Source organism: Lygodium microphyllum, chromosome 2, assembly GCF_053477565.2.
Source record: "Lygodium microphyllum isolate KBCC chromosome 2, Lygodium_microphyllum_v1.1.10, whole genome shotgun sequence".
NCBI classification, from domain to species: domain Eukaryota; kingdom Viridiplantae; phylum Streptophyta; class Polypodiopsida; order Schizaeales; family Lygodiaceae; genus Lygodium; species Lygodium microphyllum.
Genome location: NC_141136.1, coordinates 96849456 through 96861439, shown reverse-complemented (window position 1 = coordinate 96861439; position 11984 = coordinate 96849456).

Below are 11984 nucleotides of genomic sequence, written 5' to 3'. Positions count from 1 at the left end.
GCAGCAAGGATTGCCAAGCAGTAATCTTCTCTAAGATCAAAAAGGTGTTGAATATCATTCAGCAATACATATCTATTTTTGTTGATGAGATAACTAGGAAATATTGGGATACATTCAAGAGGACCTGTTTTAATCTCTACACTCAACTCTATCTCCTTTTCTTCCACTTCTTTGTCTTTGCATGCAATATCCTCCATCTTCTTCTCTTGTATTGTATCTGAAAAACAACTATCTATGTATTGAAGATATACAAAAATCCAACATCCTTCTGTACAAGAAGACATTGTTGCTGATTCTGATGAAAAGGGCAATCCACTTTCCACTCCTTGATTTCTTCATCAATAGGGCTAAACCTTATTTGCAGAGTTATTCTAGCAGCATTAGAAGCTTCCATTACATCGCTATAATGGAAAAATCCCTCAATCTCTAGGCCTTCCACATGTCTATCATAAAACACCTTAAAATCCTTTAGTTTATCTTCAAGATCCTTCAAAAGCTCTTGCAAATCAAAGGGAGCATTGAGCATATCTCTGATGTAAATAAATCTAGATGAATTTCTAGTTGCATGAAGAAAATCAAATAGCTTTTCATCACAGGTGACCTCCAGATCCTCCTCCTCCATTCCCTCTAAAGAAAAATTCCTTTTAGTCATCCTGATTACTCACAAAAGAAAATCCAGAAAACAAAAATGAGGGTCATAATATACAAATCCACATTTGCTCATATGCAGTAGACTAAAGAAAGATTGCAAATAAAATTTAGGAAATACAAGATGAATCAAATGAATTAAAACTTTATGTAGCAGCGAAAGCATGAAATTCCAAGTCTCATTGATTAAACTTTGTTTAACATTTTCTACTCATGAAATGTGAAAACAATGATTCAGATCGCCTCACAGTTCACAAAATCACGTTTCACACGTTACTTATAAAAAAAACTTGACGAATTCGCGTTTTATACATCCGAAAAATTTGAACAAAACAATACATCAAGAACATCAAAACCCCATCGTTTAACATGTTTACCAGACCAATATTGATAGAAAAACGAAGTAAAACCATTACAGAATTTTTAAGTCCCTAATGTATCTTTCTCCTCTTAAACCAACTAACATCTTCAATGCCTCGAAATTCAAGACTACAGAGAAAAATATTAAGAAAGGTGTGATACCTGATATTTGCAGGCCTTTCTCCTGAGAATAAATGGTTTCTTGTAAGCATATGCTTGGTTTGGCTTGTGATGCTTACAAGATAAAAAGTTGGCCGAAGACAAGACAAGATACGTGAAAGAAATAGTAACCAAAACCCAAACCTGAGTGTTCATATATATATATATACTAACGGTCACCGCACATTTGATCAAAAAGTACAATGTACTAATTCGGAGGACGTGCGCTTAAAATGAAAAAGAAAATGAAAAAAACTTAAAAATTGGAGCCATAAAAGCGCTATCATGCCAAAAAAGTAAGTGACACGTGGCACAACTTCCCACACAAAATGGTCTTCAGTCACACATGTGAAATTAACTATGCATTACAGCATCCACACGCAGCATCGTTATAAACCCTATTTTTGAATCACAAAAGAGTCTTTTCGGAGACAAAGCCTTCTCTATGCTCAACCACACCAACACAACACTAATTTGATCGCAATAAAAAATTATTCTTCCGTGCAAGGGTACTAAAGAAGGTTTCATCGACAGCATACGCACCCAACACTCAAGAATGTAAGTTTTTTTCTAAAATATAAGTAATTTGTGAATCACTTGAACAATCCTACCAAATCATTCCCAAAAATGCCAAATGTATGAAACGTGATGTGTGCTAGGTTTCTCTTGTCCATATGAGGCCTCCTCGAGTTTCATACGACTAAGGCCTACACTATTTCTGTTGTGACATCGGTGTAAGCTTTCTCTTCTCATACATTTAACTTCATGCAGGTTATAGAACTTTAAATCTCTTTTAAGTTTCATAAGTTATAGAACTTCAAGCTTCAAGTAAATAAATAAGTTGAAGTGGAAGAATCTCTTTTAATATTTCAAATGCATGTGTGTTTATTGGAACAACATATATTACAAAGTTGAAATTTAAAGAATTTATCGATCAAGAGGGCTAAAGATGTTTAGTGTAAATAATTTTGCCCAAAAATTAGTTTAAAAGCTTGTAGAAGGTAAGTCTAGGTGAAGATACCTCGTAGAATAGATGAGTTGAATGTTTGTATTAACATCCAATCTGGAGCCTTTAAGTAATTGGATACCACATATTATTCCTTGAATGTTATAGCAAGAATATGCACATATGAAATGTGATGGATGTAAGGTTTCCCTTTTCCATTTGAGGCCTCCTCACATTTCATATGACTAGGATTGTCATGTTTGTAATGTGATGTATGAAACATGATTGGTGTTATGTTCTTTTTTTTAATTAAGGCCTCCTCACATTTCATACGACTTGAGCCTGCATTGTTTCCCTTGTGTTATATGAAATGTGATATGGTGTTAAGTTCCTTGGTCTTAAAGGCCTCCTCACGTTTCATACATCTTGTACATTGTTTTATTGAAATTGGATTTAGACTATGTGATTAGTGTTTGCCTACTACTGCTTCGTGATTGTAGATAAATTGATATGAGAGATTAGGAGATCTTTCCTAAATTTTTTGTATTATTATTATTTTGGATGTTTTAGATGGCTAGAACTAAGTCCACTATAAGGAAGCAAAAAGTTGATCCTAGAGGGCTTGCTTCAAAGATACATCAGTCCTCCAAGTCTTCCAAACTTTCAAGGAAATCAAAGCCAAGAAAAAGGTTCTCACAGCATGTGAGGTGCCTTAAGGAGATTACAAGTGCAATGAAGGCTCTGAATAATGCAGTTCCAAATTTGTCTTTTCAGAGGCTTGTTCAGAGAAATCTGTGACAAGCATAGTCTTCATAGTTTTAGATGGACTAGGGTAGGTCTCAATTGTATTTAGGAGGCTACATAGGATTTTTTTATTGAGTTTTTCCAAGGTTCTTATATCTGTGCTGCTCATGCACATAGGCTTACGCTTATGGATAAATACATAATTATTCTCAAGAGATTGAGATACAGGTTTTCAAAGGTCCTTGAGCCAGTCCCTCTTTCTAATGTGAAGGCTTTTAATATTTTAAATGTGCCTCCATATAGAAAAAAGAAAAATGATACTGGTATGAAGGTTGAAGATGTTACGCATGAAAAGGACACAAGACAGCATGAGAAAGAGGAAAAGGCCATACTAGAGCAAGGAGATAAATGGAGAGAGTTTAAAAGAAAGAAGGAAGAAGAAAATGAAGTAGAACAGCTCCCATCTTTTGAAGAGGAGTTATCTACCCTTCTTGAAAGGGTCAACCCTAAGAGCTTCAATGTTTGTTGCTTTTTACCCGGTGATATTAACAAAAGATCTGATATGGTATTTTTGGACTCTGATTGTATTCAAATTCTTAAGAATAAAGTGAGAGAAGTAAATGACTCAATTCTTCTTGCTGGGATGAGGTATAGTTTACCAAAATTTATTTTTACTCACCATATTTTTCTAGCAATAGACTTTCATGTTGATACTTACTATCTCCATTCCTTTGCTAGGTGTGTAATGCATGATCTCCCCTTCGATATACAACAAAAGATAGAGGTTCTTAATCCATCTATTGCATACTATATGAGGAGTGAGTGTTAACCCTCAAACGAACGAAGGTGGAAAATCCAGAAAAGCTAAAGCAGAAGACAAAGACAAAGGTCAAGGCAAAGAGAAACAGAAGACAAAGACGCACAAGGAGAAGAGTCCCTAAATAAGGGAGAAAGGCGCATAAGGAAAAGCACAAGTCAAAACTTTTGTAAAAGAGTGCAACTGCATCATGGTTTAATTCAAGGAGCGCCGGGCTCTCACCCGTGGAATTTGTAAATATAGATGGGCGGTGAAAAGGAAAGGAAGATAGAAGGACAATGTTAAAAAGGGCCTAGGCTACGGCCGGCCATGTAAAAAAGGGGAAAAGGGGATGACCGCCCAAAAGGGATTTAGGGTTTTGTATATAAAGTTGAAAAGTGAATGAGAAGCTCATTCTTGTGTGTGGCAAAAATTAGCTCTCCTCTTCTTCTTCTTCTTCTTCTTGTTCTTGCTTGCTTGAGCTTGTGCTTGAGAGAGGGAGTGTGAGAGTGTGCCAGAGCTGACACCGACTAGTGCAACTCTTAGCCCTTATGGGGGACACCCACAAGCACTCATAGGGAAGTGCAAAATCCTTGCAACAATTGAAATGGAAAGCTTGCCTATCCTATTTCATGTTCCTCCAAAAAGTGCTAGCTGCAGGAAAGAAACCCTCCTAGGAAGACCCTTCAAAAGGGCGACCAAGTGTGAGGCTGACTACTTAGCACAAAGGATACACCTGACACTACCGGGTGTGAGGATAGTCACCACCTTTAGCAAGGGTGACCTTATCAAACCTCGAGGGAAAGGCAAGCAAGGTGCTGACATAACAGTCAAGCTTGCTGACGAGAGCAAGGACTTGTTGGAAGAGTTAATACAAGCACAGGTCGAACAACAAGAGCCAGTGAGTGAGGCCAAGCCTGAAAAAAGAAGGTCAAGCGACAATGCTGGCTTTGGACTTACAATCGTAGAAGACCCCAAAAGAAGCCCAAGCCTTATAGATGTAGGCATCGATGGAGGGCCAGCACAACGCCGTGATGGATACCCAAAGCGTTGCTACGTGCTCAAGGGCATTACGCAGGTAATCGATGGATTTGGGTACCAAAATCCCCTGCTACACCACCTCTATCAGCTGAAGGCCAGAGTGCATCAAAAGCAACGAAGCACAGGAGGAAATCTAAGAGAAACTCTAGGTCTCGAGGCAAGAAAGCAGACATGAGTGTTCTAAAGAAAGAGCCTCAACCTAGCATGCTTAATAAGCAGATGTCATATGTAGCCATTGAGTGTGCACAAAAGCCATTAGTGCCCAAAGAGCCTTTGATTCCCCAAGAGGATAAGGGGCACCAGAGGCACCACGCTACTTGTGAGATGGCTAACTGCTCAGCAAAACAAATGGCACAATCTCTTAATAGCCTTGAGCAAATCATTCACCCAGTGCCAAGTCCACCTAAGAGTCCTATATCTCCTACATCCTCTTTTGCCACACGGACACAGGAAGCACAACAGCAGTCGTCAAGGGCGGCTGCTCAATCCCAATCTCCATCTCCATCTAAGCTTCCAGATGTCCAAGAGGTGAGACATGACACCATCTGTAGCTCTCGGCCCAAGGATATGCCTATGCAACCTAAGGTGACTAGATCAACTCATGCTCGATCTACATAGGTGAATGTTCAAATGGAAACAAAAGACACGACCACTTCTGATTGCCTTAGGGACTTGACACCACAATCCACCAAGGGTAGCCAACCCACTAAACTAGTTGCTACTACTTCCAATCAGGGATCACATCAGTCACAGCCCTTGGTCGTGACAATGCCCTTGGTGGAACGCGTCCTTAATAGTTTACCTGTGGAGGAGGTGTTGCAACCAACTTCCTTGACAACTCCAGCACTTTCAAAGTGCCTAGAGCCTAAGCTAGAGGAGTTAAACACAAGGGAGCTAGCTAAAGAGCTAGACTCCCCGAAAAGGGAGGCAGTTGTGCCCTCACAACCTGGTAAGGCTATTCAACAGGCCACGGCTATGTCCCATAAGGACACACTAGAGAGAGAGAATGCTGAGGCCCAACCAAGCACGTCAACGGTTGACCTAGTCCAAGGTCCTGAGTCGCTGTTAGATGCACCTGCATTGACCAAGAAAAAGAGGAGAAAGTAGAGAAAGCAACAACAGTTGTAGGTGGTTGTGGACCCCAAGAACATTGAGACGAAGAGCGCTGGAGAGCCGATGAATAAAGCATCGAGTCCATCCACCAATGAACCCGTTAATGCCTCTCCTAATAGCGGTAAACCCTCAGACACATCCGTGTGCTCTGAAAAACCAAAGCAACCGTTGCCATCAATAGTTGCTTACAACACTCTATCCACTGACAATAGAACTCGCATTGACCAATCAAGAGTGGATCAATGTCATCACAACAGGGTGACAAATCTATACCAGTCACATCCGAGAATAACCATGAAAAAATAGCAGCAAAACCTCAGGAGAAACATGAGAACCCCAAGAGCATAAGAAATCCTAGCGTTGACCAATCTTGATCATCTAGGCCTGAGCCCCCAGCCATGCTAAAGCCTAAGGAAACTCTTAGAACTTTGCATGAGATAGCAACCGAGCAAGCCCTCGTTGAACATAGAAGTGTCACAGAATGCTTAACTGAGTTGGATGCTAAGCTCAAAGTGGTCGCACGTGTCTACGTCATTGCGGACATGGGCACAATCCCCAAGGAGCAGCTTGGAGATTACTTTTCCTTTCCTCTATCCTGGGAAGGGCAAGAACATCTTAACGAGCACTACGACTGGCTCTTGCATGAATGCATGCGACTCATCTCTGACGAACTGCGCATAACCGTCACGTGCAATGAAGTGTTTTGCTGACCGAATCTCGTAGACATAGAGCAACTAAAGTGACTGTCAGCAGGCCAGAGTCAATTTGAGCAGCGTTGGTGCGAAAGTCGTGTTGTAATGGCTAAACTAGGGGCTCAGATCATGATAGTCTCAGAGGAGTGATTGGCCAAATGGCAGTCTCAAAGAGACCCAACCTATGTGGCACCAACTTCCCTTCGAGTGCTGACTACCATTCGGGGTATGGACTTAGCTGGAACTAGCCAAGAGAACGCTCTGGTTGATAAGGTTCTCACTGAGGAGGAGTTACATATAGCCAGTAGACTCGGACAAGGTTCCATGCTACTTGATGTGGCAAAATATCTATCGGTATTAAGTAAGCTGCCACGAATACTAGATGCGTGTGCCACGCTCTGGTACAACCCCGAGTTCTACACTTGGTTCTTATCCTCGTGAAGTGACATGGATTCATAAATATGTATATAAATAAACACTAATTTTTGTGTCACTGTGTATAAACAATGTCAACACACACAAGCAATGATAGTCAAGCGCAGGGAGAATGGTTGGGTCTGACAAACTAAGCTCCTCAAGTCCTCCTCTCATCATGCATTTAAAAGCCGTGTGACCATCCCCACCTCCAAGTGAAGGGCGTGCAACCCACTTTACCGCCATAGGAAGCCTTGACCAACAACTCTGATGGTGTAGACAGGGTGTAGTCCCTTTCTATACACCTTCTTCCCTTTTTGGTCTATCCTTTCGAGGATGTGCCTTGTCCCACTCCATGACAACGAGTCCACACAACTTAGCATAAGCCAATATCTGCTAATGACTGGAGGCAAAATGAACATCATCATGGGGGCCATCCCTCTACAACAAACACTGCCTGCCTCACCCCTCCCCTTCTTGTCATATGCACTTGGTAAACCACACTAAAATCCCTTCCATGCGAACAGTTGTATCTTGTATCAAGGTCTAACCCTTGGTTCACACCTTGCAGGTCCCCCTACGAGGAAAACATGGAGAGTCTAGGGCAGCTGGCTTGCAAAGACACTCTCCGCTGTCGACGGGAACATGCAGCATACGCCCCTCCGTCGGTGTGCTATGTGCCCACCCTCAAGAGGTATGCGAAGAAGCGAGGCCCTAAGCGACACTGTCCCGGATGAAGGCCGAAGAACCCCCGGGCCAAGAAAGTGGAGGCTCGAAGCAACGTGCAGCATGTGGCAACGCCAGTGGCACAAACCCCCAACATACACTCGGGCACCGGATGCTCAAGGGCAGAAAGGGCAGCCAGGGATAGGGGATAATTTAATGAATTGTTTAAAGACATTCTGGAAATGGTAGTGGCCCGGGACTACACCATTCATGTCTCGGATGACATGTTCCCTGCCCAACCTCACGGGAGCCCCGCACTAGCACTGCCCCAATTGCCTAGCCAACCAGACTCACCCCGCCTCGCACCTATCGACTAAATCCCTATGATGTGCAGGATAATACAGGTCCTTGTGCAAAAGTGTTCAATACCTGATCACCGCAAGACCATTGACCCCACAAAGAGCCGTGACAAAGCCACACTGCCAAAAGCAAAAATCACCCTGGCCGACCGCTCACATCGCATGGCCCAAAGCATATTCATGGGCTACGCTCTCTTTCTGGGTCAAGCTCTATAGTTGGCCCACGACAGTTGTTACCTCAATTGTACCAACATCGCGTGTGTCGCAAGGATGTTTGCAATATCCCAAGTGTATCCCCCCATCTCAACAACTGCTTCTCTAACAACGAGGCTAGGGCATAATCATCACTGTAATATCCATTTCCTAAGCCTTCCAAGCTTAACATTTTCCAACCCATTGAAAGGCTGATAGCCTCAACATATTGTAATGGCTGTACTCAGGCAAGTCCCAAAAAAAAAAAAAGAGAAAAAGAAAAAAGCAAAAAGAAAAAAGAAAAAAAAAGAAAAAAAACACAGAGAATAGAACGAAAAAAAAAACGAACGAAAAGATAAGAAGCACCCATGATCACAGCACAGCACCTAGGGGTCCTCAAATTAGGTACGTCCAGTGACCTTGGTCAACCGGCTCCGTCCCTAGTCCCCTAGCCCTTTACCATCACCCACAATTGTTCAGGGCACATCAAGGGCAGGACATACCTGGGGAGCTTGTCTCGCCTATAGTTAGACCTGTCACCCTGACCCACTTGCACAATTCTCTCTTGCACTCTGCCTTAGTACCATTGCAATCAGTGGTGATAAGCACCGCACGATTGGCCATGAAAAATACACCATACTCATCAAGCAAGTCCAATAGTTTTCAGCTACTGAAAGTGCGGTGTCCCTGTATTCAATTATGCTACGTCGTGCAGTCACAATGCAAAGGATGTCTCATATACCTTCACGTGTACTTCTCCACATGGACAACTTTGCTTCATCCACGCATTGTTATGAGAAACTAGCCCGCGGTCTTCTAACTACATAATATCTAAGTATGCACGAGCACTCACATAATATCTGCACCGAAGTATATACACAGTTTGGGTCCTCAAGTATAGGACAATACTCCAGGCTTGCCTAGAGACCTGTCTCCCAAACTAATCAAAATATGTCTTGTGCACGATAAGAAGACTAGCACTACCCCTTAGGGAGAGACCACATGAGAGGTTTTCAATTGCAGGTGTTGAAGACTCCAACGAAAGTGTCGTTTGCTCTTCATCAATACCCAACTCTAAATGCTTATCCCTTACCATCCGACAAGCCCGCACAGAGTCGTCATGTGCAGAATCCCAACAAACCAACACTTGTGCTGGCCATCAATACAATCCCCAACACAGAATAGCCCTACCGCCAACTCCAACAACCTTCCACCAGCCACCTTGGCCACCAACAGGCCCCCAGGACCTTCTTCCACACCACCACCAACACTCCTCCACGGAAACCACAGGTGTCCTTGTCACCACGTCTTCGGTGCATGCTAAATGCTTGCTACCTATGACGGTGAGTGCCATGGGACTGGTACTCGTCTAGGAGGGGGGTAATGTTAACCCTCAAACAAACGAAGGTGGAAAATCTAGAAAAGCTAAAGCAGAAGACAAAGACAAAGGTCAAGGCAAAGAGAAACAGAAGACAAAGGCGCACAAGGAGAAGAGTCCCTAAATAAGGGAGAAAGGCGCACAAGGAAAAGCCCAAGTCAAAACTTTTGTAAAAGAGCGCAAGTGCATCATGGTTTAATTCAAGGAGCGCCGGCCGTGCAATTTGTAAATATAGATGGGCGGTGGAAAGGAAGCTAGGAAGATAGAAGGACAATGGGAAAAAGGGCCTAGGCTATGGCCGGCTATGTAAAAAAGGGGAAAAGGGGATGACCGCCCAAAAAGGATTTAGGGTTTTGTATATAAAGTTGAAAAGTGAATGAGAAGCTCATTCTTGTGTGTGGCAAAAAGTAGCTCTCCTCTTCTTCTTCTTCTTCTTGTTCTTGCTTGCTTGAGCTTGTGCTTGAGAGAGGGAGTGTGAGAGTGTGAGGGAGTGAGTTGTCAAGATTGTGGGAGAGAAGGAAGGAGTCTCGCTTGAAGCTTTCTTGCTTGCACAATGGGGGAAGACACACAAGGGTGGAGGCTGAAAACAGTTTTCCTCTTCTTAGTTGTGTAAGCCAAAAGAACTTCAGTACAAAAGAAATAGAAGAACCCTCTATATGGGTCTCAAACCAAACTCAACTAACTAAGGTGGCATACTAACTGAGCCACGAACTAGAGTAGATAAGGATAGCTATCATGTAGCTATTATTCATCGGCGGTGTACCAACCGCGTCTGCAACTGACAAGTCGGTGACATAAGTACTCAACGGTCACCCTGGCGTATCACGAGTGGAGCTCGATATCTCAACACTCCCCCTCGAGCTCAATCCCAATTCCTGCACACCAAGCAGGTCTCTGAACTTGCGCAGCTTCTCTGCGCCCAATGCCTTCGTGAATATGTCAGCTACCTGATCCTCTGTGCTGACATAAACTAGATCAATAAGACCTAGTAAAATCCTCTCTCGCACATAGTGATAATGCACCTCAATGTGCTTTGTTCTAGCATGATAGACTGGGTTATTTGCCAAGTGTATACTACTCATGTTGTCACAATAAATGACAACTGGCCCATCTGTAGACTGATGCATATCATAAAGTAGCTTATGCAACCAAGCTACCTCACATGCAGCCATTGCTGCACCCCTGTACTCCGCCTCTGTGCTCGACAAGGCAACTGTAGGCTGTTTCTTGCTGCTCCAAGTGACTGCAGCACTCCCGAAAGAGAACACATATCCACTGGTAGATCGTCTATCAGAAATGCTACCAGCCCAATCAGCATCAGTGTATCCATGCAACTGTATCTGAACCCCAGTCTCATAAAATAGTCCATACTGCAATGTGGACTTCACATACCTGAGTATGCGTCTAGCCGCATCCAAATGCGGTTTTCTTGGAGCCTGCATAAACTGACTTACCAATCCAACAACATAGCTCAAATCTGGCCTGGTAATAGTCATATAAATCAAACTTCCTACTATGCGTCTGTACATAGTAGGGTCTTCTAGAAGCTCACCTGCATCTGTGCTCAGCTTCACATTTTGCTCCAAAGGAACTGAAATAGGCTTATAGCCTGTCATCCCATATTTGGACAGCATGTCCAATCCATACTGCCTCTGCAAGAGCTGTATCCCACTTGGTGATCTAATCACCTCAATGCCCAAGAAATAACGCAGCTCTCCCAAATCCTTCATCTCAAACTTCTGCTTCAATAGCATTTTCACATGAAGGATATCTTCATCACTGTCACCTGTCATAATCAAATCATCAACATAAATGACAAGTAGCATAATACCTTTCTCTGTTTTTCTCACATAAAGTGAGAAATCTTCCTTGGAAATCTGAAAGCCAATAGTGACAAGATACTGTCCTATCTTGTCAGACCATGCTCGAGGTGCTTGCTTCAAGCCATACAAGGCTTTCTTCAACCTGCAAACAAACTCAGGATGAACATCATGCACATAACCTGGTGGCTGCTCCATATAGACCTCTTCTTGCAAATCACCATGCAAGAAGGCATTCTTTACATCCATCTGATGTAAAGACCATCCCTTTGATGTATCCATAGCAATGACTGCTCTTACTGTTGCCATCCTTGCAACTGGACTGAATGTTTCTTCATAGTCAATGCCATATGTTTGTGCATACCCCTTGACTACTAATCTTGCCTTGTATCTGTTCACAGAACCATCTGCATTGTGCTTCACCTTATAAACCCACTTACAGCCAATTGCATTCTTACCTTTAGGCAAAGGTACTAACTCCCATGTAGCATTTGCTTCCAAGGCATCCATTTCTTCATCCATAGCTTTCTCCCATTTTTCTTTTCCCATGGCTTGCTCAAAAGATGTGGGTTCTGGTTCCTGTATCACTTTGACCATATATGCATAGTGAATGGCTGTAAATCCATCATATTTCAGCCTATCCACAGGATACCTAG